The 22,368-nt window shown below is 41.8% G+C and overlaps 1 protein-coding gene across 1 annotated transcript in view; it reads left to right on the forward strand.

Moving 5' to 3' along the window:
• The window catches only part of LOC126456594 (protein lozenge-like), a 739,855-nt gene that overhangs the window by 470,889 nt on the left and 246,598 nt on the right, over nucleotides 1-22,368 (forward strand). The window lies entirely within an intron of this gene.

A 22,368-nucleotide genomic window follows, 5' to 3' on the forward strand; every position in this document is an offset into this window, starting at 1 on the left:
ATAAACCAGAGAGAGTATTGATAATTCTTATTTTTTGGATCGACTGACTGCAACTGAATGAAACACAATTTTAGTTTCATACGCGTTTATTCTCCGTAAGGCATCTTCAGTGGCCTGGAAAATGTACATATTTTTACTATTTAGTTTACATTTTGGGGAAATGTACCTATAGGTTATAAACAGTTCTGGTGGTTGGTTTTTGCTATGATGTAGTAATATTTTAAATTCCACTTACAGGTTGCGTGGGCGATTTTCTACATATTACGTCTCTGTTCCATTCCTGATGTCGTTCCTCCTCTTATAATTGCGACTTAGGGTTTTTTCCACATTTCATAGCACTACGAACTGAACACTTGCTGTGATGCAATGTTTAGATTTGTGTTGCCGACTGTCGGATGTTATTGTCAAAGATCGAATATTATTGACAACTTTCGAGTGTAAAAATTATCAGTATACCGTAATGTTACACGCAACTGAGGGATATAGGATAGGACTCGATAGTTGCAGAGAGAGTAACTTCGTAATTTAATTCGCATTACACACACACTGAAAGAAGAAGTGAAGTAAATCATTGAGAAACCATTCAGTTCAAGATCAGTATATTAATTCTAATAGTCAGAACAGTAAAATAAATCGCTGCCCACTGATAACGTAAGTGACAACATATCTTTAGATACGAGAAGAATTGTACCCTTACAATAGCACCCGGAAACCACGTGCATAAGACGTTCATCCACCCATCATAATACCGCCTGACGCTGACTTCAGTTGCAAATACTTTGTAGCTGAAAAAGAAATGAATCTTATAAGCACGTAAAAAAAAATATACGACAGTTGTGGTCATCTGCGGTGGGAACAGTAAACAATGTGAAGAAGTTGATGACACTGGACACAAAAAATGCATGCATAATATTCTTTCTGTTATCTCCCACGAATCGTCGACGGATGTTAATCGACATTTATAAAATTTCTCACAATAAAAGTACCAGCAACGATGTAGCTCATTACTTGTCTAACTGCATCGCAATCCCGAAATTCTATCGTAATCGAAAAGTAAATTAAATAAAGTCTGTTCGGCAAAATGAAGTTAACTTTTGCCGCTGAGAAAATGACGTATCGGCGTGCGGTTGTCGCTAGTCTGTCGTTTGCTCTCAACATACATTCGCAATTTGGAGCGAAATTCATTTTGCAGAAACGATTTTGCTTACAGCCAGCGTCAGCGCGTCACAATAGTTGTTTTATTTTCCACGCGTTTCGCTGATACGTCGCATTCAGCAGAACGGTAGAGTGAGACACGCATAGCTCTAATTCTGCTGGACCGAAATTGTTTTACGCTTCAGTCGAACGTCGGCAACAACCATTTTTACTCATTTTATAGCTATCGCTGGAATCAAATGGAAGCCTGCATCACTAATCAGTGCTGCAATTGCGGCTATTCATGATTCCCAGCTACATATAAAAAATGTCTGCGTTCTAACAGCGTCAGGATTGATAACAAAGGAAGAAAGCGGTGTGGTACTGTATTGCAAATATTCAGCGAAATCGCGATTCAGCAAACTTTATGTCGTTGATGTGCTACTGAATAATCTTCGTTCTTTAGTATATGTTGTTAATTAGCCCAAAGATTCGAAACATGGAATGAATTATGTAATTACAAACTGAGGTGAAGAAATTGGCACAGGTGAGAAAGTAGCAGAGGAGTGTAGCTTGATGATACAAAAAAAGGGCATGGCGCTATTTAATTTGCTAGGTTTATTAGTGTACGGCGACTATACCGAAATACTATTTTGACAGTTATGTTGTTCACAAGTCCAATTTAAAAAAGGCAGGGCTGACAGGTTCACATCTAACCATCTGTTAAAAACTCGTAACTCATAGGTATTCTTACATGAATTAAAGGCAGAAGAATGGAAAGACAGGTATATTCGACCTCTGGGGAGATCCATTTTAGTTCCGGAGAAATGTACGACCCCGTGAGGCAATACTGACCAGATGACGTATCTTAGACGACAGACTTAAGTACGGCACGTCTACGTTTAGAGCATTTCTAAATTTAGAGAAAGCTTTCGACGCTGTTTACTGGAAAATATTATGAAATCCTGGCCTTAACACTGATCAAAACACAGGGGGCAGAAGATACTCTACATCTTTTAAGGGAGAAAACTGCAGCTATGACTCGCAGGACAGGAAAGGGAAGCAGTCGTTAAGAAGGTAGTGAAGCAGCGAAGTAATCTATCCCCCGTGTTATTCAAAATGCACACTGAGCAAGTACGTAGATCTGTGGAACGGAATGAGTGCTGTCTTCAAACGAGATTATAAGATGAATAGTAACAAAAGTGCAAATGGTTGACATATCTCTACACACTATGGGACTTAACATCTGAGGTCATCACTCCCCTAGACTTAGAACTACTTAAACCTAACTAACCTAATGACATCACACACACCCATGCCCGAGGCAGGATTCGAACCTGCGACCGTAGCAGCAGCGCGGTTCCGAACTGAAGCGCCTAGAACCGCTCGGCCACAGCGGCCGGCTAGCAAAAGTGAAAGGAGTATAATGGAATGCTGTCAAATTGAAGTGATGCTGAGGGAATTAGGGAATGAGAGACTAAATAAAATGTTAAGAGCTGCATTATGCAACACATAGCTGAAACGGTATATTTTATTAGAGACTATCGATTTCGGTCTAGGATCAGACCATCATCGGTTCCACTGTAACAAAGAAGACTAAAGATACATAAAACAAAGCATGTAACATTAACGTAAGCAGCTGTTACGTGAAACAGCATTAAATACATCACATCTTATATCAATGTAACAAACCACTTACAATGCCATTCAGCTATGCATTTGCGTAATTGGAATAACAGTCGTCAGATGTACATCGTTCCGTCATTGATATGAGCGGTAGCCTACATAGGTAACCTCACAGACGTTTTCGCGTGGTATACTTATGTTCTGAACAGAGTAGGTCAGCGGCTATTCAGTGAAGCATTTAAGGCAGTGCAAAGATGTGCCAACTATTGAACAGATCAACTATCAGTACCACGCTGATGTTAACATCGCACATAATAACAAACTCAAAATGCATGTCTTATGTTACAAAACTTATAATTTATTTAATAACCATTTTCATTTTACGGTTATTGTATAATATTAGTGGTAATACAGTCTAACAAACCCCCGAAAGTCCTATACGTACTACTCAAACAGATGACATTGTCGTGACATACAGTGTCAACTAAAATATGTATAATTTTTTCCCATCGGAATATATCCAGATATGATATGTATGTTGTCATTATTAGTGATGTGCTGCTAATATCGATGATGGGACGATGTAACCTGATAAATGTTATTTCAATTACGCAAATGCATAGCTGAGATGGTTTTATAAACCTTTGGGAATTTTCTCGTAAAAAAATTCGGTGGTATTACTTTTCAGCACGCCCTCGTTTGTGATAACGCATTGAGTGGAATTCGAAGCAGACGCCACAGATTCCCTGAGCGTTGTGGTTATGATAATGTAATGACAACTTAGTTGAACAAATTTAAGAAAGCTCACATCGAGAACTGTTTAAGAATCTTTGACGTAGTCTTCGCTTCGATGTAAGTTTCCCTGGTGTGTGAATGCATGTCACCTGGATGGCAGTAATATGCTGAGTTGCGCAACGTCTCATATGGATTAGCTGAAGGTTATTTAAGGCAGGAGGAAAAGATGGAAAATGACGTCCACAGAACTTCCCCATGTGCAGCAATGAGGAAATTGCACTGTTCTATATGAACTGTCTTATTTCAGTCTATTCTTCAAACCGAGCGAGGTGGCACAATGGTTCAACACGGGAATGATATTCTCGGGGACAGTAGTTCCAGCCGGCCGCGGTGCCCGAGCGGTTCTAGGCGCTTCAGTCCGGAACTGCGCGACTGCTACGGTCGCAGGTTCGAATCCTGCCTCGGGCATGGATGTGTGTGATGCCCTTAGGTTAGTTAGGTTTAAGTAATTCTAAGTTCTAGGGGACTGATGACCTCAGATGCTAAGTCCCATATTGCTCAGAGTCATTTTTGAACAGTAGTTCCAGCCCCATCCAGCCATTCAGATTTAGGTTTTGCATGGTTTCCCTTCCTTGTCCTTTCCGAGCTTGTGGTTTGCCTCTTTAAGATCGACGGTTCATAAAACACTGAAGTGGGATTTTCCTAGGAACATTAATTTTGCGCTGTGCGAACAAGACATTTAGTTCAGCGTCGGTATGTAAGCAAAATTTAAATACGTAACGCACTTGTGTTTTCCAGGAAGTCCGCAGCTCGTGGTCGTGCGGTAGCGTTCTCGCTTCCCACGCCCGGTTGGCTCAAATGGCTCTGAGCACTACGCGACTTAACTTCTGAGGTCATCAGTCGCCTAGAACTTAGAACTACTTAAACCTAACTAACCTAAGGACATCACACACATCCACGCCCGAGGCAGGATTCGAACCTGCGACCGTAGCGGTCACGCGGTTCCAGACTGAAGCGCCTTTAACCGCACGGCCACACCGGCCGGCTCCCACGCCCGGGTTCCCGGGTTCGATTCCAGGCGGGGTCAGGGATTTTCTCTGCCTCGTGATGACTGGGTGTTGTGCGATGTCCATAGGTTAGTTAGGTTTAAGTAGTTCTAAGTTCTAGGGGACTGATGACCATAGATGTTAAGTCCCATAGTGCTCAGAGCCATTTTTCCAGGAAAATGAAGTCGGAAGCTCATTAACCAATCAGTCCATATGTGCTGTCTGTTAAGAATGTTCAAACAAAATATTGTTACTTTAACCAAAGTGCTAATATACTGTACACTAAAGGTGGGTTGTGTGGCAGTTATAGAAAAAATTTATGGAAGCAAATCAGTTTCGTTTCAGGTTCATTACCACAGGAGAATCGTACCGGTCATTGGCATTTGCCTGGCGCCTCACTCCATCAGCTATATGCACGTTTGTACTACAACTACTGACAGCTCTTCGAAAAAAAGCTTGTACGCTATTTCTACCTCGCTAAGCAGACTCGGAATGAAAAGCGTAGGAGTTTTGGACAGATAGGGGTTTTAATAACTGTGCTACGGCCATTCATGGAAAGCATGTAAAATGGGTGGCATCCGCAAATGCTGTAAGTTTGATCTTCAACTACAAACAATATTTTTCTAATGTGCTTCTTGTCATGGTTGGCGACGACTGCTCGTTTTTGATTACTGATGTGGGTTCGTATAGCATGGCGGAGTGATGCATTAATATTTAGAAAACTGAAATTGGGACGTTTGGTACAACATGAAACTACGTTTCCTTCCCCACCACATCTCCCTTACGCAAGGCTCTTGCTGCAACGTGTTATATAGTATGGACTGCGCGAACATGACATGAAACAGTATTCAAAAAGCAATTGTTGGTAGATCCAAGAGATCGAGTAGAGCGAGGTGAGCTCCAGAAAGCGCCTTCCGAATAATGTGTACCGCTTTCGGAATTTTCTTCACTCCAATAAATACAGAGACTGAAACTGCGAAACTGATAATTGCTTTGTGTTGTTATTTAAGCTATATGCTCAGAGAGAAATACTTGTCTGCTAACCCACATGGCACTGATGGACTGGAAATCACTCAGAAGTTTCCTCAGGAAAACATCAGGTACAGGCAGCTTTGCTCTATACTAAGGACTTGATGTGGGTAGTCGACTCACAGATTACTTCAGTAGCAGAACTTAAGTTTGCTGTCACTGTTTACAAAAAATAATGAACCGCACTTTTCTTATCAACATGTTACTACAGTTCTGTTCTTCCCGATGCTTATGTCTTCTAGTAAAGATGGTAGTAATAACGTAACAACTTACTTAGATACTGATAGTACTGCAGTATTTTGAATTTGATGACAGTTCTGTATTATAATTTGTTAGAATAAAGCGTTATTAAAATCTATAACTGAAAATATTACCAACAGAAATGATAAATATTGCAAATAAAAAAGGATCAGTAACGAAAAACAAATGAAGGTCAAATGTGGTGTTTTTTCGATGAACAATTGCTTACGCTAACATTATTTTATTATTTACTAATTTTTTCTTGTTTGCAAGTTTCCCAAATTCTATTCAAATCACCTATTTCTCCATTTTATTTTTAAAATCTGCATTCGTCCTGTCGTGTACACAGATATGTACAGACACCACATGTTCCTCTACATTGAAACGCCTTTCCGGCTTTTAGTACATTTTGTACCTATTTCTCACACGAACTTTACCTGATTTGCAACAGTTGCTTCACCAGAACGCAGCGTACAACGTATTAGACTCGTTCAGAACCGGTTGTCCAGTCACACCTGATGTAAAGTGCTGGCACACACTCCCTGTCGGTAAACACATTCGGTATTTTGTTGCTGTCGAGACGACGACGCACTACTTACTACGCGGCGTAAATTCCTGTCCCTAGGCTAACCCAGCTTAATCTTCCTTATATTTCCTGTAGTTCTGCTGCACTGCCTGTTTTTGATTGTTTCTGCCTTACCGTTATTGTAAGCATATAGCTGATAAACTGCACGTTTTACGTTGTTGTTCTTTTACCCTTGCATGCTCACGCTTCTGTTATCGAAAGGTTTCTGCTGTAGGCCATTAGGAATGGTTTTACTGGAATTGGTATTTATTTCCCATCATTCATCCTGATCATTAGCTCATCCAGCCAGCTACAGATGGATCTATGGTTAAATGTGGAAACTCGGCCACGATACAGTTTGTCATATTTCACGTAATCAATTAATACAGTAATGTAAACGTCGCGTTAAGTGGCAAGAAAACTCCTAGAACTGATCAAGCATCGAATCTATGAATTTATTGTATGACAGTGGCAGTGCCATCCAGCCACAGAGCATGTCAACTCTGATAGAAGTAAAAAATTAAATGAATTCAGCACGGGGTGATAGCTTCTAAAGCACTATAATCTCTCAGGTTTCCTCGACGTGACTGATTAACGTGTGCTTTTGCCTGTACAGCCGAATCCTTGATTCCATTGTTTTGCACAATATTTTGGCGACCTACCTACTCGGCTTCTTCATGTGCTGCGAGCTATTTAATTATGCATAGTCGCTGCCGGGTCGGTAAGCAGTATGTGAAGTCTTTGTTTCTCGGGGCCCGCTCTGTTATTCCTCGAAACGCACATTCTGTCAGAATTTTCCACCTCCGATGGATGAGATCGCCCAAGCGATCTTCACAATTTAAGCGCCGAATACCAAATTTTGCTTAAATTGTAATTACCCTCCCAGTTCATTCCTTTTTGTGACGTCTTCATTTCGATAAACACCTTAATTACATTGTCACAGAAATTCGTTTATAACACGATACTGAGACCATGCTCGAGGCAGTGCTCGGTGACAGCTGATTTGCTCGTTGGTTTTAGCCGAATGTAGCGCCTAAGTTCCTTTTACCCCATTTCGACTGTTCAAATGGTTCAAATGGCTCTGAACACTATGGGACTCAACATCTGAGGTCATCCGTCCCCTAGAACTTAGAACTACTTAAACCTAACTAATCTAAGGACATCACACACATCCATGCCCGAGGCAGGATTCGTACCTGCGATCGTAGCGGTCGCGTGGTTCCAGGATGAAGTGCCTAGAACCGCTCGGTTACACCCGCCGGCTTTCGACTGTTCTGATAGTGCATAAGGCAAGCACACTCCATAATGACGGGAAGTTATAATCGAGTCGAAGGCCTTTTCGTTATTTGGAATGACACCTATCCCGGGGACCGAGGTTGTTTTGCGAGCGCTCCACGTACTTGGCTGCACGGAAGCGTGCCCTGGAAGCGTCACGCTTCTTGCTATAAGCTCAGGCTGAATTCCCCGCTGAGCGCTTCTCTGATCTGATAGCAAATTCGGGGGAAACTAATTAATGACGTAGGGCTTATTTGGAAGTACTGCTATTACCGCGAACAGTGGGGGTGTTTCGATGACCGGTATTCCCTGTGCCTGCAATATTTTGTCCATGGGCCGTTACTTCACTCTCGCAGGGGCGATGTTTCGTCGCGAGGACTGACAGATCTCCAAGTACTGCAGGGACATTTTTTTTTATTAGTTATCTATGAATGCTTTGCTTTTGATTACATCATAAACAAGACGTGGAATAACACTGAAGTGGGAGAGCTTCTTGTAACCCAATGTCGACGCCTCGTCAGCAGTAGAAACTCGCCACTATCCATGTACCATCTCCAGCTGCCCGGCTGTGACGCTTTGAGTCTTTGTCTGTCCAGGTACGCTCCTTCCCCGCCGATTCTGTGCCATTCCATTCCTGTTCCTTCCAGATGCTGTTTCACTTGAGTGACCCAGTGTTTCCTGTGCTGGTCACTAAGTGCCTTGCCTTCAGTTGTTTTTTTTCCAACTATTTCTCCGCTATCCTTTCTTGACCCTTCCTATTTACAAGTCCAAAACATCTCAGCGTTAATGTTCTTATATTTTCCCATAGTTGCTACTGAGCTTGTGTTTCTCGACAAATCTTTTTATTCCAGATCTTACCAGTCCTTGTTTGGAGAATTGAACTCAGGGTGTTCATTTATGCAGTCTGGAATCTACCCGACAGTACAGATTTCCTGGACTATATAGTTACCGATAAAAAAATAAAAGCATACCCGATAAAAGGGTTTATTGCATCTTAAGGGGATCTAATTGTACCATAGAAGAGTGGTTAAATATCTCGAGCTGCGATACTATTAAAGTGCTGAAAGTGAGTGCGTCTTCTAAATTCTCTCCATCTAGCTCGTGGTTCACATGCACTCCTTGTCTGCTGACTAGCTTCACAGTTAAAATTCTGTAGCTTATTTTCAGCCCAAACTGCTTCAGTTGATGATTCCACGTGATTCATTTCTCACGCGCTTCTTCTTCTGAGCTTTACCATATCACTACACTATCTGTATAAGATGCTGAATTCATTGTCACTCTTATATCTTACTCTCCTCATTACGTCGTCCATCACATGATGATTCGGATCTGTGACAGTGCGCTATCCTGTTGCACTCCTTTGCTTATGGTAAACCAATCAGAATGACCATCTCCTTTATGGGTGGAGCTCTCTGAAAGTCATTGTACAACATTTTTATTTAAATGATAAGACTCTCTGGTGCATTCCTCCTTACCAGACATTCCCATAGTATGTCTCTGGCCAGCCGTCGCAAGATACCGCTTACATTTCTCATTAGCGGAACATAAGTGTAACTTTCACCTCTTCGCTCTTCATGTAGGAAAGTAATTCGAAAAATGAAGAACGAGCTCTCATATAAAGATCTTTATTGACAATGCTACTTAAACAAAATATACAGAATCTGCCACACTCAGTGACACGTTCGTCGTATCTCTACTACAGTTTAACCGTCCATTGTATGACTTTTTTTTGGAAACCAATTTCTGCGAAAAAAATATCTGGGGGTAGGAGTCTGACACACACAATACTATGTAACAGCTTCAACATAATTTTTTTTATTTAATTTTGATTAATTATTAATAGTTCGGTTACAGAGGCATAGAAACGCAATCTGTGCTATCATTAAGCATCACTCCAGATACCTTAAAAATCTAATTAAATGTGTTCTAAATGGCAGAACTAAATCACTGTTTCATCAGCATTCGCGTGTGTTTTCGTACACTCGACCTTCAACAGAGATTATCGTTTTTGAGCTGTATCTGCCAACATAATGGCGCTAAACACGGTCTAGTTATAGGCATCCAGATAGTGTGCGTAGCCAGACGGCAAGACCAAGGATAAACGAGTGGTTGCCTTAACATTATACGTAAATTTATGCTTTGTTGCCAAATGGCAACACCATGCAATACAGGATCAAAAAATACCTTCCAGTACCACGCAGCGATCTGGTGGTTTGATCAGTCGATGCTATTTGTACCCTTTTTTTCTAGCTCGTAGAAAATGCAAAACAGCAAAATAGTGTCACAAGTACACGAAATGCTGCTTTTTTTTCTCAGTATGGTAGGTGTTTAAAGGTCATCACTGGAAAGTAATACGCCTAAAATTAAGTGCGTTCTCTTTCGTAATACTCGTGCAATACGTTTGCGCTACTTCCCCTTTGTCAAAATTTATTAAAGAGGATGTAAACATGTGCATATCGGATTGTCCTCAATGGCAGACTAGGGTGTCTGCTTGTCGAAACACTGAAATCTACGTCAGCTTATTAATGTAGGCTCGACGAATTATTTTAGCAGCTGCTCGGTGGCTTTCCCGTAGCGGTGAGAAAGTTTCGCTTGGCGCAGGGCCTTAACAGCAGGCGGGACCTCCGAACAGGCCAGATAATTGATACCTGCTTAAGAACCGACATCCTGTAACGATAAAGCGCGTCCGTAGTTAGTCACGTTGTTACATTAGCATTTTGTGGACATGATTCACCGACGGGAGCAGAATTAGGAGGACATGTTTGCATGTGGGCTGTAGTTTGGCACGCCAACCGGTTAAGCTTTCGGCCCGCGTGACTCATTTTTGTGTTCCTCACTAACTAGTTTTGCGGCGCAGACCCCGTCCCGCACACCTTACTCCAGTGACCATTCATTCACTTTCCTCTTACCCAGTGACATCACAGTCGCGGTTCTTTCCCTTTCCCCAGAGACGATTGCTCTGCCAAGGAGAAACGGTACCTGCTTCCCGCGAACTCTTCAGCGTATCTGCTAAACGCAAACGTGAAATTAATTAGCAGCCCACAGGACGAAAGTGTTAGGACGCGAAAGATGTGACTCGTGGTGGACACTGTAGCGAGCCCAGTAAAATTTGCTTGAGGCCGGCAAGATCTTAGCGTTATTAGATCAGACACTACGCTTCTCCAAACGCACTATGCATACTTCTGCTGTGGCAGGATGTAATTGTGCTCACCTATAACTTTAGTAAGGAACGTTAATCAAACTACAGCGTTATCCGAACATCTCAGTTAACAGTTTCAGTAGGACATTATTTTCTTCACACAAATGGAAACAAAAAAAAAAGAAAAACAAAAACAAGCAGAATTTTTATTTGTGGTCCAAATTTCATAAAGCTATTTTACTTGGCTGTGACACATTATGCAAACGTTACTTTCGTTCGTAAGTTATGCACACCGATGTTTATCACATAGTCACTGTCACATTATAGCATGTAGCAAAGTCACTATCAAATAATAGTATTTATCTTCATCATTTGCTTATTTGTTTGTTTCTCTTTTTGCTGTATTACGTATCCCAATAGGCAGCACACTGTAACTGTGTTCCTATACAGTTTATGACATTTCGAATAAATTAAGATGTGAAAATAGGAATAGGTGTTTCAATGATTACTCAATAGTAAAATATTCAATTGCTATTGAAATACTCGATCTATATTTAAATACAGTAGTATAATCAAGTATATTCTTTACAGTTCCTGTGCGTGCACTTACGTCTCCTTAATACCACATAATTTGCCTTTTATGTTAAACAGCGGACTGCCACACTGCATGTGGAAAAATTAAACTGAATGTAATCATCTTTAGATGGGCCCGCAACCCGTCGTGTTTTAATAAAGCAACTCTGAAATGTGACTGACAGGACGTTTTTTTTCCAGCATTACCCTTTAAAGGAACGATCGCGGAGTTCAACAGCATCGATTATGGATAAATCAAATGAAACTATATGGTTCCGAGACCTTTTCAGGTCGCAAACATGTATGATGTATATATGTAGACTGAAGGGACGAATGAAAATTTGCACCAAGACGAGGATTCGAACCTGGGTCTCCTGCTGACGAAGCAGATGTCCTATGCACTACGCCAACCTGGCACAGTGGCTTTGCACAACTGAAAGACTATCACTGCACGCCGCCCCCCCCCCTTCTCAATGCATTAGTCGGTTGTCATAATAAACAGGATGATTCACGAAGATATCCAAATATTTTAATATGCTATTCTACAAGTAAAACTAAGGAAAAAAGTTCGTATAAACATAGGTCCGCAAATTTTTAGTTGCGGAGTTACGGCTAATAAAAGATTTTGCTTGCAATTTAGCAACTTCTCTAATATGAAGCCATCGCAAAACTGTAGGAGGTTAAAGTAAAGCAAGATTTCCATTTATTTTGGTGTTATTGATCTGGTGAATCAAATAAAACATGACCCAGCTGTGTATCTGCAGTAGTTTTCCAGAACATCCAGAGAAGCAAAGTAGACGTGAAGTAATTTCGTAAAATTTTTCATTTATCAACTACTTGGCCCAATTTAATTTTTAAATTTCAAGAAATTGCACGAAGTTTTCAACGGAAGTTGTAGAGAATTTAATTTTGGAAAAATGATGATAATAACGTTAACTGCAACTGTATGAATGTGTTAGACAATCTGCTTTATTAATGGAGGGCACACAAACTACGAACTACAACAGTTATTATGTGGTTTCACTCAAATATACTGTTGTTATTACGTTCTTGCACTGAAAAATACAGAAAACTAACTCGTTTCAAGGTTAGGAAACGACTGAAACAACTCACTAACGGTTTCCAACAATGACAGAATCGTTTCTACATTCTTAATGTAAACAAATTTACTTGTATAATAATCTTTGCTTATCTGGATGTTCTGGAAAACTACTGCAGATACACGTCTGGGACATGTTTTATTAGATTCACCAAACCAAAAGCAACAAAATAAATGGAAATCGTGGTTTACTTTAACCTCGTACAGTTTCGCAATGGCTTCGTATTAGCGAAGTTACTAAATTTCAGGCAAAATCTTTTATTAGCCGTAAGTGAGTAACTAAACATTTTCGTACCTATGTTTATATGAACTTTTTTCTTTAGTTTTGCTTGTACAGTAACATATTAAAATATTTGCATATCTTCGTGAATCACATTGTATACATCATAGATGTTGAAGACTCTGGCTCTAAGCACTATGGGACTTTTAACATCTCAGGTCATCAGTCCCCTAGACTTGGAACTACTTAAACCTAACCGACCTAAGGACATCACACACACCCATGCCCGAGGCGGGATTTGAACCTGGGACCGTAGCAGCAGCGCGGTTCCGGACTGAAGCGCCTAGAACCGCTCTGCCACAGCGGCCGGCTAACAAAACTAAAAGGAGTATAACGGAAGGCGGTCAAATTCAACTTATGCTGAGGGAATTAGGGGATGAGAGACTGAAAAAAATGTTAAAAGCTGCATTATGCAATACATAGCTGAAACGGTATATTTTATTAGAGGCGATAGATTTCTGTTTAGGATCAGACCATCATCGGGTCCACTATAACGAAGAAGACTAAAGATACATAAAACAAAGGATGTAACATTAAAGTAAGCAGCTGTTACGTCAAACAGCATTAAATACATCACATCTTATATCAATGTAACAAAGCACTTACAATGCCATTCAGCTATGCATTTGCGTAATTGGAATAACAGTAATCAGATGTACACCGTTCCATCATTGATGTGAGCGGTAGCCTATACTGTATAGGTAATATTATGTCCATTTAACCTCACAGACGTTTTCGCGTGGTATACTTATGCTCTGAACAGAGTAGGTCAGCGACTATTCAGTGAATCAATTAAGGCAGTGCAAAGATGTATCAACTATCAGTACCATGCTGATGTTAACATCGCACATAATAACAAACTCAAAATGCATCTCTGATGTTACAAAATTAATAATTTAGGTAATAACCATTTTCATTTTATGGTTATTGTATAACAAAAATGATTCAAATGGCTCTGAGCACTATGCGACTTAACTTCTGCGGTCATCAGTCGCCTAGAACTTAGAACTAATTAAACCTAACTAACCTAAGGACATCAAACACATCCATGCCCGAGGCAGGATTCGAACCTGCGGCCGTAGCGGTCGCTCAGTTCCAGACTGTAGCGCCTAGAACCGCACGGCCACAAGGCCGGCTTGTTGAAGACTCGAAAATGTGTCTGGAACCATACAGTTCCAATTGATTAAAGCGCCGGTGCTTGGGTTTCAGGCAGCATCCCTGGTTTTTTTCGATGCTCAGGTGCTATTCCAGTACAGTTGGTGAACCTCTGTAATGTTGTTCGAGTTTAGGGGGGAATACCACGTGAGCTGAGATGTGAATGGAAATTTGGATTGAGGTAGGACTGCTGGGGTAGTCTGTGCAGTCGCGCCAAGCCATTGTGCCAGGGTGGCGTAGTGGGTAAAAAATGGTTCAAATGGCTCTGAGCACTATGTGGCTTAACATCTATGGTCATCAGTCCCCTAGAACTTAGAACTACTTAAACCTAACTAACCTAATGACATCACACAACACCCAATCATCACGAGGCAGAGAAAATCCCTGACCCCGCCGGGAATCGAACCCGGGCGCGGGAAGCGAGGCGTAGTGGTTAGCGCAACTGCGTAGCGAGTAGGAGATCCGGGCAGTATAAAGTGTTTCTTCTTAGTGAAATCAGTGATACAAAGTGCTTCTCACCAAACATCTGTCATGCTCGTAGCCAAAACAGTGTCAAAAGTATGCCCAGTAGTTCTATCAGTCTTTTTTTAATTAATTTTTTTCATTATTTGTACTATATTGTCTAGGAGACAAGAATTACTTATTGGAAAGTGCCAACTACTCATAATTTTTTTAAAAGCCGGCCGGAGTGGCCGAGCGGTTAAAGGCGCTACAGTCTGGAACTGCACAACCGCTACGGTCGCAGGTTCGAATCCTGCCTCGGGCATGGATGTGTGTGATGTCCTTAGGTTAGTTAGGTTTAAGTAGTTCTACGTTCTAGGGGACTTATGACCACAGCAGTTGAGTCCCATAGTGCTCAGAGCCATTTGAACCATTTTCTTTTTTAAATGATTTGCTTTACTTTGTGGCTATAAAATTCTATTGTTTACTCACACTCTCCTTTCTGCTTCTCTTATATAATATGACAAAAAATTTTCTCTCTTCTTCAATTTAGGTAGAATCTGTAGTATATGTAAACAAGTTTCTCCCACTTCTGCTCCATCTATCAGGGTGTTGTTTCCCCTCATACTGTCCCACCTAACAGTGTAAACTAGAGGAAGAGATCAAACCAGAATGCACAATGTGCCTGTGGCATCACAAGTGCATCACATCCTGAAACATGAACTCAAAATCAATGCGTCAATGCTACATATAAACTGCTATGCCTGTCCTGCAATGTCTACCCCCCCCCCCCCCCAAAAAAAAAAAAATGATGACAAATGGCCATGTAAAAGGGTTCAAGGAACAACAATAAGAGAAAAACGAAAAAGGAAGAAATATAAAAACGAAAACCAATAAAATGACAGTAATATTAACCAGTACTAGGAATATAATAGGTTAATAGAATAATTTTTTTAAACGTATCGTTGTTAATCCCCCCCCCCCCATGAACCATGGACCTTGCCGTTGGTGGGGAGGCTTGCGTGCCTCAGCGATACAGATAGCCGTACCGTAGGTGCAACCACAACGGAGGGGTATCTGTTGAGAGGCCAGACAAACGTGTGGTTCCTGAAGAGGGGCAGCAGCCTTTTCAGTAGTTGCAAGGGCAACAGTCTGGATGATTGACTGATCTGGCCTTGTAACAATAACCAAAACGGCCTTGCTGTACTGGTACTGCGAACGGCTGAAAGCAAGGGGAAACTACAGCCGTAATTTTTCCCGAGGGCATGCAGCTTTACTGTATGATTACATGATGATGGCGTCCTCTTGGGTAAATTATTCCGGAGGTAAAATAGTCCCCCATTCGGATCTCCGGGCGGGGACTACTCAAGAGGATGTCGTTATCAGCAGAAAGAAAACTGGTGTTCTACGGATCGGAGCGTGGAATGTCAGATCCCTTAATCGGGCAGGTAGGTTAGAAAATTTAAAAAGGGAAATGGATAGGTTGAAGTTAGATATAGTGGGAATTAGTGAAGTTCGGTGGCAGGAGGAACAAGACTTCTGGTCAGGTGTCTACAGGGTTATAAACACAAAATCAAATAGGGGTAATGCAGGAGTAGGTTTAATAATGAATAGGAAAACAGGAATGCGGGTAAGCTACTACAAACAGCATAGTGAACGCATTATTGTGGCCAAGATAGATACGAAGCCCACACCTACTACAGTAGTACAAGTTTATATGCCAACTAGCTCTGCAGATGACGAAGAAATTGAAGAAATGTATGAAGAAATAAAAGAAATTATTCAGATTGTGAAGGGAGACGAAAATTTAATAGTCATGGGTGACTGGAATTCGAGTGTAGGAAAAGGGAGAGAAGGAAACATAGTAGGTGAATATGGATTGGGGGACAGAAATGAAAGAGGAAGCCGCCTGGTAGAATTTTGCACAGAGCACAACATAATCATAGCTAACACTTGGTTTAAGAATCATGAAAGAAGGTTGTATACATGGAAGAACCCTGGAGATACTAAAAGGTATCAGATAGATTATATAATGGTAAGACAGAGATTTAGGAACCAGGTTTTAAATTGTAAGACATTTCCAGGGGCAGATGTGGACTCTGACCACAATCTATTGGTTATGACCTGTAGATTAAAACTGAAGAAACTGCAAAAAGGTGGGAATTTAAGGAGATGGGACCTGGATAAAATAAAAGAACCAGAGGTTGCACAGAGATTCAGGGTGAGCATAAGGAAGCAATTGACAGGAATGGGGGAAATAAATACAGTAGAAGAAGAATGGGTAGCTTTGAGGGATGAAGTAGTGAAGGCAGCAGAGGATCAAGTAGGTAAAAAGACGAGGGCTAGTAGAAATCCTTGGGTAACAGAAGAAATATTGAATTTAATTGATGAAAGGAGAAAATATAAAAATGCAGTAAGTGAAACAGGCAAAAAGGAATACAAACGTCTCAAAAATGAGATCGACAGGAAGTGCAAAATGGCTAAGCAGGGATGGCTAGAGGACAAATGTAAGGATGTAGAGGCCTATCTCACTAGGGGTAAGATAGATACCGCCTACAGGAAAATTAAAGAGACCTTTGGAGATAAGAGAACGACTTGTATGAATATCAAGAGCTCAGATGGAAACCCAGTTCTAAGCAAAGAAGGGAAAGCAGAAAGGTGGAAGGAGTATATAGAGGGTCTATACAAGGGCGATGTACTTGAGGACAATATTATGGAAATGGAAGAGGATGTAGATGAAGATGAAATGGGAGATATGATACTGCGTGAAGAGTTTGACAGAGCACTGAACGACCTGAGTCGAAACAAGGCCCCCGGAGTAGACAATATTCCATTGGAACTACTGACGGCCGTGGGAGAGCCAGTCCTGACAAAACTCTACCATCTGGTGAGCAAGATGTATGAAACAGGCGAAATACCCTCAGACTTCAAGAAGAATATAATAATTCCAATCCCAAAGAAAGCAGGTGTTGACAGATGTGAAAATTACCGAACTATCAGCTTAATAAGTCACAGCTGCAAAATACTAACACGAATTCTTTACAGACGAATGGAAAAACTAGTAGAAGCCAACCTCGGGGAAGATCAGTTTGGATTCCGTAGAAACACTGGAACACGTGAGACAATACTGACCTTACGACTTATCTTAGAAGAAAGATTCAGGAAAGGCAAACCTACGTTTCTAGCATTTGTAGACTTAGAGAAAGCTTTTGACAATGTTGACTGGAATACTCTCTTTCAAATTCAAAAGGTGGCAGGGGTAAAATACAGGGAGCGAAAGGCTATTTACAATTTGTACAGAAACCAGATGGCAGTTATAAGAGTCGAGGGACATGAAAGGGAAGCAGTGGTTGGGAAGGGAGTAAGACAGGGTTGTAGCCTCTCCCCGATGTTGTTCAATCTGTATATTGAGCAAGCAGTAAAGGAAACAAAAGAAAAATTCGGAGTAGGTATTAAAATTCATGGAGAAGAAATAAAAACTTTGAGGTTCGCCGATGACATTGTAATTCTGTCAGAGACAGCAATGGACTTGGAAGAGCAGTTGAATGGAATGGACAGTGTCTTGAAAGGAGGATATAAGATGAACATCAACAAAAGCAAAACAAGGATAATGGAATGTAGTCTAATTAAGTCGGGTGATGCTGAGGGAATTAGATTAGGAAATGAGGCACTTAAAGTAGTAAAGGAGTTTTGCTATTTGGGGAGCAAAATAACTGATGATGGTCGAAGTAGAGAGGATATAAAATGTAGGCTGGCAATGGCAAGGAAAGCGTTTCTGAAGAAGAGAAATTTGTTAACATCCAGTATTGATTTAAGTGTCAGGAAGTCATTTCTGAAAGTATTTGTATGGAGTGTAGCCATGTATGGAAGTGAAACATGGACGATAAATAGTTTGGACAAGAAGAGAATAGAAGCTTTCGAAATGTGGTGCTACAGAAGAATGCTGAAGATTAGATGGGTAGATCACATAACTAATGAGGAAGTATTGAATAGGATTGGGGAGAAGAGAAGTTTGTGGCACAACTTGACCAGAAGAAGGGATCGGTTGGTAGGACATGTTCTGAGGCATCAAGGGATCACCAATTTAGTATTGGAGGGCAGCGTGGAGGGTAAAAATCGTAGAGGGAGACCAAGAGATGAATACACTAAGCAGATTCAGAAGGATGTAGGTTGCAGTAGGTACTGGGAGATGAAAAAGCTTGCACAGGATAGAGTAGCATGGAGAGCTGCATCAAACCAGTCTCAGGACTGAAGACCACAACAACAACAACATCGTTGTTAATATATTTAAATAAATATTCATGGTTGCAAAGAAAAAAGGTTCGAATCCCTGCCTCGGTAAAAATTTTCATTCTGCATGTATACTTCATTTTGGATAAAACTAACGCGAAGCAAAGTTCACACCCAAGTTTCCTTCCTTAGGTTAACTGTGGCGACAAATAGGGAATCTGACATCACAGTTAGAAGCCAAATAAATTTGCGAAATCATACAAAAACAGCAGACCCTGTATCGCGGAACAAACGCTTGGGAACAGACAGTTTCTTTTGCGGGAGAATAAGTGCTCAGTTAGCCCCAGCAACGCTGAGAGAACGCTGCGCCGTGGCGTTCCAGCTGCGAGGCTGTGCCGTTGCCAAATGGCCCGCTGGGACAGGTCCCGAGTGACGGCAAGCGCTTCTGACGAACTCGCGCTACCCGCCTGCCCGCCGAGGCCGCGCCGCCGCGGCAGATTACCGGGAACTGCTGTTGCGAGAGCAGCAGATACCGGGCTGCAGGGCGGCCCAAAGTCTGCGAAATGTGTCAGCAGAGAACGCACTTGCAGCGCTGCTGGCAAAACATCGGTTATGTTCTCTCTCTCTCTCCCTTTGCGGAATTAGTTTTCTGTGCATTCCGTGTCAGAAGATAGTCAACTTTTACAGCGGTTCTCGTGACGCACGTCAGTGAGCAGTATAAAAAATTGACAGGAAAGCAGACAGAAGCAACGAAACTCCTCGCGGAGCTCGGATCTTACGTAACACACTACAGTTCGGCGTCAGAGGTAAGGCGGCTGGATGACCTTGAATGCACCAGTTTATTATGTCAAAGCGTAAATTTAACCGTACTCTTTGTCTTTAACCCGGAAACAACTACTTCCGTCAGAATTCGTCTACTGTCGCCATCGCTCCGCCCACTCGCCAAATCCTAAGCCTCTTTTACGTTTAAATACGTTTATTAAGCTGCATAAGCGACTTTATTCTGCCCGCATCTCGTGGTCGTGCGGTAGCGTTCTCGCTTCCCACGCCCGGGTTCCCGGGTTCGATTCCCGGCGGGGTCAGGGATTTTCTCTGCCTCGTGATGGCTGGGTGTTGTGTGCTGTCCTTAGATTAGTTAGGTTTAAGTAGTTCTAAGTTCTAGGGGTCTGATGACCATAGATGTTAAGTCCCATAGTGCTCAGAGCCATTTTTCGACTTTATTCTACTTTAAAGTTGCCTTAATGAAATGTAGATTATGACTGTATCCTTTGATATTTCTCTATAGATCAAATTAATGAGAGAGAACTCATGCAGCTCCAACCTGCTGCAAAAATTCTTTCTCTAATTATCACCAACTGGGCGGCTAACATGTGACGTATTCTGTGTATTACGGATGACAATAACTTGCCACACTGGCTGTTGTTTCTTGAAGCGCCTAGAACAGCTCGGTCACACTGGTCGGCAGTCACTTTCGTCCTCAAATTTTGCACACTAGTGTAGTACAATATTCCCAAAATTCACGTTGTACATATATTTTACTTATATATTACCTACTTTATAAGACTTCGCACATACTGTCCCACGTCGTTCCACAATTCCACACTTTGTGTAAAAATATTTAAATGCATTTAAAAACTCTTCTGTTGCAGACCTACAAGGAACGCAGTCGTATGATTAACTACGACGAAAATATAATCTGACACTGCAGTTAAAGGCTCTTCATAATATCATGATCTATTTCAAGGCTTCTAGTCTTATCACCAGATGTACCTGATACAGACATATTGAATCGATATGCGGTATATTTAAGTTAGGACCATATGTTAATGACATCATTTGCCCTTCAATAACGTTTGCTTTGAATCCCCAGTTTCATAGGGCACGCTATATTGGATACTTGCCTCCTTTGCGCAGAGATCTTCGTGTTGTATCCGAAGCAAGTCTGTTGAAGGTAACACAGATTTGCTTTTGTATGAGATCCGTCGTGATCAGACACAACTTTTTCTTCTTTTACCCAGATGTGCTTCGCTGAATTTGCACCATCATCAGTGCGATTTCCTCTCCATTAAATAGAAAGAAAACAAAAAAACTTCAACGAAACATTGTGTTTGCTCAAGACTAATTCCAGCTAAAAATAAATTTATTTCTAAACAACCCCGGACAAAAGACGCTCAACCTCAAGATGAATAATACACAGAGTTAAACCTCAAGATGAATAATACACAGATTTTAATTTTACTAGATGAAACACCAGTCACTGTTTATTTATCTCCACGACGAGTTTCAAAGGTTTAAACCTCCATCATCAGGTGGATTTACATATGTTAGTATGACATTTGTGTGTGTGTTTTGTGTTACGATTTTTTGGAGGAACTTGTGACACTGTCTTTAGTGGTCACAGGTTCCTTTCACTGTCGTAACAAATGGTTCAAATGGCTCTGAGCACTATGGGACTAAACATCTGAGGTCATCAGTCCCCCAGAACTTAGAACTACTTAAAGCTAACTAACCTAAGGACATCACACACATCCATGCCCGAGGCAGGATTCGAACCTGCGACCGTAGCGGTCGTGCGGTTCCAGACTGCAGCGTCTAGAACCGCTCGGCCACAACGGCCGGCACTGTCGTAACACATCACATGTATACAGTCATATTTTGTAAAACAAATACCCAAATTTATGAAGGTTTGCTGGTCATCAGCAAACAGCATTTCATTTATTGTAATTCCTGACTTTACCATGGGCTTACATTCTCTAATTATACCCTGCCAGATTAAATGAATAAATTGTAGAGAACTGTCGTCCGTATGCTAGGTCTCGATCACATAAATGAAATGTATCTTCCTTTGTATAAATGACCAGTCGCTAGTCGGCTCCGTATTCAGGATTTTCCCTGACGCCCGCGGAATTTATTTCGTAAGACGAGAGACCCTTGTAGAAATGAGGATGACGACGGCGGCCGCCACTTCCTGGTGCGATGCACGTCATTCAGCCGGCTGGTCCCCCGAAGCGGCCGAGCCTCGCTAACAGCTCGCGGCGCTCACAGCAACAGATTTCCCGTGGCGAGAGTGCGCGCCACGCAGGTAGAAACACTGCGAGCTGAGGCCGAGCGCGGCCTTGGAAGCCATCAATGAACCCCCCACCACCCACCGGCCAGCATCCAGCTCCGGCGCCGCGGGATTCCATACGGCTTCCTTCCCAGAAGGGCGAGCCACGCCGGCTAACGGTCGGACTGCCCGGTCATCGTCGACAGTCACCGCGTAGCTGGCTGGCCACATGACGATGCAGTTCCGCAAAATTACTTCCCTGCGCGGAAGTGCCCTGTCACGTCTTATGCCGTCGGTACACACGGATTGTGCTTTCGAACGGCAACGTCAACATGCTGCTGAAAGCTCAGGAACTTGTGTATACGGTACGTGTGCGTCAACGTGGTATATGCAATCGCAGAGCGCTCCAGCGGCAGTTGTCGGCTGTATCTGGCACGTTAATCACACTGTTTACGACATGGACGGGTCTAGAATTCCTAAGTTAGCTCTATGAAAACGCACATTCCAAACATTCCCTCCCTTGTCCATACACTAGTCATGTTGTACTTTTATTATTTCTCGTTCGATCTGCCAGATACATTTTACAAAGAACAATAAGATTTATATAAATCACAATAAACGTTTGGAACTTACAATGTGGAAACAAATTATATCAGTTATTACACTACAATTATGTCAGGGAAACTACATTATTACAAAACAAAAATCACATAAATTGAGCCGGCCGGTGTGGCCGTGCGGTTAAAGGCGCTTCA

Source organism: Schistocerca serialis, chromosome 2 (assembly GCF_023864345.2).
Source record: "Schistocerca serialis cubense isolate TAMUIC-IGC-003099 chromosome 2, iqSchSeri2.2, whole genome shotgun sequence".
Classification (NCBI taxonomy): Eukaryota; Metazoa; Arthropoda; class Insecta; order Orthoptera; family Acrididae; genus Schistocerca; species Schistocerca serialis.